This window comes from Lathyrus oleraceus, chromosome 4 (assembly GCF_024323335.1).
Source record: "Lathyrus oleraceus cultivar Zhongwan6 chromosome 4, CAAS_Psat_ZW6_1.0, whole genome shotgun sequence".
Lineage (NCBI taxonomy): Eukaryota > Viridiplantae > Streptophyta > Magnoliopsida > Fabales > Fabaceae > Lathyrus > Lathyrus oleraceus.
This window is the reverse complement of record NC_066582.1, coordinates 355538742-355547296: the sequence shown is the minus strand read 5'-3', so window position 1 is coordinate 355547296 and position 8555 is coordinate 355538742. Positions and strand designations below refer to the sequence as shown.

Sequence of the window (8555 nt, the reverse complement as noted above, 5' to 3'; positions counted from 1 at the left end):
GTGTGTTTGGTTCGGAGTGTGATGTAAGTCCAGCGATAGGCATTCGGTTTCTAGGTTTGCCTGTCCTTGTGTGGAGTTTGACGTAAGCTCAGCGATTGGCAGTCGATTTCCTGTGTGGTTTTGTTTGGCGTGTGTTAGCCGAGCTACGAGTGCTCTGATTCTTCTTTAGTCCGAGAAGATACGTATGCATAGGATGCGACATCCTAGCGAGCACGTTTCCCCCTGTCCCGAACTACGTCGACTCTGATGTCTATGCCTGATAGACTACGTAGGCCCAGGATGCGATATCCTGCCGAGTTAGTTTCTTTTGTTTTCTGTGTCTCTTTCAGCCAGTGTCTGTATGTTTGAGCAACCATTTTCCTTCCTTTTGTGCGTGGATCCCGTCGAGTACGACGGATGCGTAGGGGTGCTAATACCTTCCCTTCGCATAACCGACTCCCGATCCCATTCTCTTTGGTCGCGAGACCATGTCTTTTCCAGGTTTACTTCGAGCATTTCCTTTCCCTCTTTTGGGATAAATAACGCACGGTGGCGGCTCTGTTGTTTTCGTTTCCCGCCGGTTTTTCGCGTAATGCGACACTCGCAAGATGTCTACTCAGACCGACAATGATCAACTACTACTTTCAAGATAGTTTAACTGGTGATGCACTCAAATGGTATATGGGCTTGGATAGTGCTAATGTCTATACTTTTAATGAGTTGGGCAAGGCTTTCGTCAAGCAATACAAGTATAATGTTGATATGGCTCCAGATCGGGATCAGCTAAGATCGATGTCCCAGAAGGACAAAGAGACATTCAAGGAGTACTCCTAGAGATGGAGGGAGATGGATGCTCAAATTATCCCACCCTTGGAGGAGAAGGATATGACCAAGATCTTTTTGAAGATGCTGAGTTCATTTTACTATGAACGCAAGATTACTAGTGCCCCCAATGACTTCAGCGAAATGGTGAACATGGGGATGAGATTGGAAGAAGGTGTTCAAAAAGGCCGGTTGTCTAAAGATGAAGCATCTTCAAGCAAGAAACACGGTGGTAGTTTATCCAAAAGGAAGGAAGGAGAAACCAGTGCAGTGTTTGCAGGGAGGCAGAGAAGGCCTCTTGTGAAGAAGAATTCCCAGTCCTATCAACATCACCATCAAATATTGTCAGTAATTCCAGTTTTTACTAATAATTCAGCAAATCAATCAGTTCTTGTTCAGCAACAACATCAACAACAAACATAACAACGTACCAACTACAACAACAACAACAATCATCATCATAACTTTGAGAGGAAGAAGGTCTCTTTTGACCCTATTCCTATGACGTATGCATAATTGTATCCTTCTTTGGTTGTCAAGAATCTGATTCAACCGAGAAATCCTCCACATACTCCTGTACCGTTGACATGGTGGTTCAATCCTGATTTGCATTGTGCTTTTCATCAGGGAGTTCCTGGCCATAATATTGAAAGCTGATATCTGTTGAAGTATAAGGTTCATAAGCTGATTAAGAGTGGTATGGTGTCCTTTGAGGACATAACGCCTAATGTTAAAGAAAATTTGTTGCCCTCTCATGGCAATGCCTCCGTGAACATGGTAGATGGCTGCCTCGGGAATTTCAGTCTTTGATATTCGTTATATTCACCAGTCTTTGGTGGAGATCCACAGGACTCTATGCTTAATCATTGATTGCAAACATGACCGTGACGATTGTGTTATCTGTAGCGTCAACCCTCGAGGATGTGTGATCGTCAAGAGGGATATCCAGAAATTGGTAGATAAAGGTACAATTCAGAGCCATCAGTCTCGGGATATGGGAAATGATGTGAATGTTATAGTACCGGTGTTCAAAACCCCTGAGTGGGTAGTTATTGGGTTTGACAGTAGCAGTAACAAGAATGTTAATAGATAGGTATGCCATTGGCTATACAATTTGTGGGACATGTCCCCTACTCATCCAATAAAGTTGTTCCATATAAGTACAATGCCACCATGATTGAGAATGGGCAAGAGGTTCCTCTTCCCGTTGCAAATTCAGTGGTAAGCATTGTATATGTAGTGAAGGTGACCCGTAACAGTTGTGTTTTTGGCCCTGTATCTCTAAGAGTTGTGGAAGATGTTTCGATGGGTAAGAAAGTTGATGTTCCTGCAGTTGATCCGGTTAATCCTCCAACTTGTCAGTCTGGTGAATCCAACAGGTTGAACATTAATGACGATGATGAGGTTCTACGTCTAATCAAGAAAAGTAAGTTCAACATTGTGGAGCAACTTCTCCATACGTCATCAAAGATTTCTATGTTATCATTATTGATGAACTCCGAGGCGCATAGAGAGGCTTTGTAGAAAGTATTGGAGCAAGCCTATGTAGAACATGATATTACTGTGGATCAGTTTGTCCAATGTATTGGTTTATAGAAAGTATTGGAGCAAGCCTTTATAGAAAGTATTAGCGTTTCACATTTCAATGAACTGAAAAGAGGATGGTTTGTCCAATGTATTGGTTGATACTAGTTCATCATTGAATATGTTGCCCAAGAAAAATTTAGCAAGATTTTCATATCAAGGAGCACCAATGAGGTACAATGGTGTTATGGTTAAAGCGTTTGACGGTTCCCGAAAAACTGTCATTGGAGAGGTGGACCTTCCAGTTAAGATAGGTCCGAGTGACTTCCAAATTACTTTTCAAGTAGTAGACATTCACCCGACCTACATCTGTTTGTTGGAAAGGCCATGGATCCATGAGGCTGGTGTCGTAATGTCTACTTTGCACCAGAAGTTGAAATTTGTTAAGAACGGCAAGCTCGTCGTTGTTGGTGGGGAGAAAGTGTTTTCAGTGAGCCATTTGTCATCCTTCACCTATGTGGAAGTTGAAGAAGAGGTTGGAATGTTATTCCAGGATTTGTCTATTCCTGATGAATTGAAGAAGACCGAGGCGTTCATGTCCTCTTTAAAGGATGCACAAGAATTTATTCAGGCTGGCAGCACCGACAAGTGGGGTCGTGTTGTAGAAGTTGTGGAAAACAAGAACAAAGTTGGGCTGGGATTTTAGCAAGGGCCGTTCAACAGCAACATCAAGGCTATGCAACAAGTTTTCCGCATTGGAGGTTTCATTCATGAGGATGATCAACACTCAGCTGCAATTGTTGAAGACAGTGATGAAGACGAAGATTGTGCCAACTTTGTGACACACTGACAGACTTGCAACAATTGGGTTGCTATTGATGTGCTTGTTGTTATGCATCGTTCAAAATAATTTGTTTTATTATTAAAGAAAATCCTTCTCCTATGCCTAAGGGAGAGGTGAAACATTGTTGGGCATTTTAATATTACCATCAATAAAAATACGATTTTATTCATCCACATCTATGATGTTTATTTTCACTTTTTTCTTTTTCTGAAAATGGTAATCACAAAAAACATAAATAAACAATAATTTTTCCCATATCTGCATAATATTTGCTTGCACTTCATTTCTCTAAAATCAATATCAAATCATTATGCAGGTTGGTTCTCAAACCCATTGGACGTAATAATCCTACTCCTTCTCCAAACTTTGATTTCCATGTGTTTGAATATGAGGAAGAGAATGATGATGAAGATGTGTCTGATGAGTTGACCCATTTTCTTAAGCATGAGGAAAGAACCATTCAGTCGTTTGAAGAGCAGATTGAGTTGGTCAACTTGGGTTCCGAGGATGATGTGAAGGAAGTCAAGATTAGTCACCTGTGTCTAGAGGTTAAGAAGGGGTTGGTAGATCTTCTCCATGAATACTCTGATGTGTTTGCTTGGTCCTTTCAAGATATGCTAGGTTTGGATTCTAATATTATGGAGCATAGATTGTCGTTGAAGCCAGAATGCCCTCCGGTCAAGCAAAAGTTGAGAAGAATCCATCCTGATATGGCAGTGAAGATTAAAGAGGAAGTGCAAAAGCATATTGATGATGGCTTCCTTGTTTCCTCTGAGTATCTGCAATGGGTGGAAAAAATTGTGCTTGTTCCTAAGAAAGATGGAAAAGTTCGTATGTATGTTGATTATAGAGATTTGAACAAAGCCAGACCGGAAGATGATTTCCTTCTGCCACACATTGATATGTTGGTAGACAATACAACTAAATTCAAAGTCTTTTTGTTTATGGAAGGATTTCCCCCTATAATCAAATCAAGATGGAACCCAAAGAAATGGAGAAGACCATATTCGTTACACCTTGGGGAACATTCTGTTATCGAGTGATGCCCTTCGGTTTAAAGAATGTTGGTGCCACGTACCAGAGAGGTATGACCACTCTTTTCCATGATATGATACAAAAAGAGATTGAGGTCTATGTTGATGATATGATTGCTAAATCAAGATATGAAGAAGAACATGTTGAGCATTTGTTGAAGTTATTCCAGCGTTTGAAGAAATATAAACTCCGCTTGAATCCCAATAAGTGTACATTTGGTGTTCGCTCTAGTAAGTTGTTAGGCTTTATTGTCAGTGAGATGGGTATTGAAGTTGATCCTGCCAAGGTCAAAGAAATACAAGAGATGCATTTAATTTCTGTAGCGGTGAATTCATGATCATCAAGCTATTGACAAGCTAGAGATCAATTAACAAGAGTCGCCACCGCGCTTTTATTGTTTCCAAGGGAAAAGGGAAAAAGTACGAACAAAACCCAAAAAGTAAGAAGTTTTCAAATAAAAACTAATAAAAGTCAGAGATCACAGGTAAGGGGGTTGGTTACATAGAGGGAAAGTGTTAGCATCCAAAGTGTCCTAGGTACTCCTAGGGAGCCATGATAACATGAAACTATATCACATTTTTAGACTTGATTTAATTAAATTATATCGTTATTTGATTCAATTTTTTTTATATTATTCGATATTACTCGGAATTTTCTTATTATTTATTTCAGGAATCATTATTTAAAGCACATGTGAAAAAGAAAGAAAAGGGATGCAAAAAGAAGATTTTCTAGGAAAAGCCGCAAGCTGAAGCACCAAAGCCCAGCCCACGTTTGGAAAAAAATAACTTGCTGTCACGACCGCAACAAGAACGTGTCGATCGCCACGTCCTAAGACCTAGTGTTACGACCGTAACACATAGTGTGACGGACGTCACACATTCCACTCCTATATTTTGGGCTTTACGTGCGTAACTGAGTGGACGGTTTCCCCTAAATTCTCTCATGCACTCGGAGACGCTTTGAACCATACTGAAGACACATTCTAGGAGACGGTTACCTTGGGAGGTTAATATAAATAAACCTCACAAAAGCCAATTGAAGCTCTCTCTTCGCCGTACAATTTCTCCAGCATTCTAATTTTTCAAGCAGTTTATTCTTTCTTTTTTCTAGTTTAATTTCTGAAGCATACAATTTACTTTCTCACGATAGTTTCTACACCGGAAACTATTGTGTAATTTTTACTGGATCTAACCTTACGTGAGATCATAGTATTTTATTTCCTTGTTTTTACTTTCCTATCTGATCGAGAATTGTGAAGAACAAATCCAACTGACTTGTGGTGGAGTGTTCGAGCACCGAAGCGTAGGAGATAAAATCCAGATTTCTAGTATTTTTCCAGGTTCATTAATTAATTGATTTATCGTTTTAATTTACATATGCTTTGTTCCGCTGCTTATATATGTTGTTTGTTTGATATGGCCGTATTTATGCATGATTATTGTTTATGCATGTTTATCATGTCTGGCTAATTAATTTAGATATCGGTATGTAAAGTAAGCGGAATAAAGGAATCCAAATTGAGTTGGTTTAAATTTATTTCAGAATATAGTCACTCTTTTTCGGGTCTCAATTTACAAATTTAATGCCAAGGTTTTTGTACGAGAGTAAAAGACATAAAGAAGTTAAAATCAATAGAACGACGGTTTGAGTTTTTAACTGGACAGTGTAAATTGAACATTAACTTTAAATCAGGGCGAAAGCAATTTTTAAGGTTAATGAAATTCTAATTATTTTCAAAAATTATTTTTAAAAGTTAAATGTGAGGACGAGAGTTAAGCATTTAAGTTTAATCATATAATCTAAGTCAACAGAGCGAGAGTTTGAGACGAGGGCGTTTAAACGGTTAGTATTTTCTCAAAAGGAGTTTCTATAGATTCTATTATTTTCAAAAGTGATTTTAGACTTAACGAAATAGTGAGAGCGTACGTTAAAATATAAAGTCATAGTCTAATTCAACAGAGCGAGAGTTTGAGGAAAAGACTTTTAATTAATAGTGTCTACTGAAAAGACTTATTTTAAAATAAAGAAAAAGACCAACGAAGATTTGATTCCCCAAATACGACAAACTACATACTGATATCCATATTATTTGATATTTTATGTAGATCCAAATTTAGTTTTATTTTCCCCCTAATCATTAAAGTATCATCCGCCTTAGCTTTACACAGTAACCCTAGAAAAACGGTAGATCGATTCATTAAGTCCTTGTGGGATCGATATCTTTTAAAACTACGCGATTAGACTGTGCGCTTGCAGTTAGTACCCCGATAGACTCATAAAGTCGCGATCAAGTTTTTGGCGCCGTTGTCGGGGACTTTTATTTAGTCGATATCGTAACTCTTCTGTTACGCTGTAGAGACTAAGGCAATTTTTTTCTTTTTCCCTTTTTCATTGATTTGTATGCCACACACTCGCTCACAAGGCGGGCCGTACTACTTACGAATCAACGACGTCGAACGATATCTCCGATTATTACGACGAATTCGGGAGTATCGTGCTAGAAACAATCTTCCTCCAATCGAAGTTCCTGATCTCAAAAATCTCCTTCCTTTAATGATACCAGCGATGGCCGAACCAGCTCGTGCTCTTCGAGATTACGCTGCTCCATCGCAGGATGAGCCGCATTCGAGTATTGCTCCACCCGCAATCAAAGCGAACAACTTCGAACTTAAACCTTCGCTGTTGCAGGCAGTGCAACATAATCAATTTTCTGGAAATCCTACCGAGGATCCAAACCTTCATTTATCCGTATTTGTCCAATACGCTGACACTGTTAAAGCTAATGGTGTCACTTCAGAGGCAATTCGACTTCGTCTCTTTCCTTTCTCGTTAAGAGATAAAGCTAGAAGATGGCTTCAGTCTCTTCCTTCCAACTCAGTCACCACATGGAATGAGTTGAAGAAAGTCTTTCTTGCCCGATATTTTCCTCCGAGCAAAACAGCTATGTTGAGAGCCCAGATAAATGGATTTAAGCAAAAAGATAACGAATCTCTTTTCGAAGCATGGGAAAGATACAAGGACATGATGAGACTTTGCCCACACCATGGTTTAGAGGACTGGTTAGTAATTCACACCTTCTACAATGGTCTCTTGTACAACACAAGGTTAACAATAGACGCCGCTGTCGGTGGTGCGCTTATGGATAAACCTTACACCGACATTTATCAACTTATCGAGAGCATGGCCCAAAATCATTATAAGTGGGGAAGCGACCGAACAGTGGTAGAAAAACCTCAAACAAAAGGCGGCATGTACGAGATAAGTAGCCTTGATCATGTTAATGCAAAAGTGGATGCTCTTGCCCAGAAAATTGAAAGTTTAAATGTATCACCTCCAGCCACCGTGGTTGCCGTAACTCAAAATTGCGAGGTCTGTGAAATTCTAGGTCACACTCCTACAGATTGTCAACTCCTAACAAGAATTAAAACAGATCAGGTGAACTATGCTCAAGGAAATCCTTACTCGAATACCTATAACTCAAACTGGAAGAACCATCCTAATTTCTCGTATAAAAGTAACAACGCTTTATACGCACCAGGTCAAGCACCTAGTCAAGCTCCAGCCGTACCACCTGGATATCAAAAGCCGACCCCATCTACACCTAAAAATAACGTTCCTAGGAAATCCAACTTGGAAATCATGATGGAGAACTTCATAGCTTCTCAACAACAAACCAATAAAGAGTTCTTAAACCAGAATGTACACACTAGCAAACAGATTAAACAACTAGCAAGTAAAGTAGATGCCCTGGCTACCCATAACAAAATGCTTGAAACACAAATCTCGCAAGTAGCTCAACAACAAGCGTCTACTGCTGCCCCAACTGGTATATTTCCTGGACAGCCACAACCTAATCCGAAAGGCCACGCTCATGCAATTATATTACGAAGTGGTACAGAGGTAGAAGGACCATCTGACCCAAGGATTGAGAACCAAAACTCTAAAAAGTCAACTGAGGAAGAAGGTAAACCTAAGGAAAAGGAAGAGTGTAATAAGGAAACTGTAGAAAAAAAAGAACCTTATGTACCTCCACCGCCTTACAAACCACCTATCCCTTATCCTCAAAGGCTAATTAAAACCAAAAACGCGGGCCAATTTAAAAAATTTGTTGACCTACTGAAACAATTAAACATCACAATTCCTTTTACAGAAGCTATTACACAAATGCCCTCATATGCTAAGTTCTTAAAAGAAATTTTATCTAATAAAAAGAAACTTGAAGATAACGAAACCATTACACTCACTGCTGAGTGTAGCGCAATAATCCAAAATATGCCTCCTAAACTTAAAGATCCTGGTAGTTTTTCTATACCCTGTCATATAGGAAAATTTTGTCATAGACAAAGCT

The 8555-nt window shown here is 39.4% G+C and overlaps 1 non-coding gene across 1 annotated transcript; it reads right to left on the bottom strand.

Annotated features, from left to right (window-relative positions):
• Positions 1 to 7150: 7150 nt before the first annotated feature.
• On the bottom strand, positions 7151 to 7257 carry LOC127077752 (small nucleolar RNA R71). The gene has a single exon (XR_007787528.1). It is a non-coding gene; the product is annotated as a small nucleolar RNA R71 (small nucleolar RNA).
• Between the last annotated feature and the right edge of the window lie 1298 nt (positions 7258 to 8555).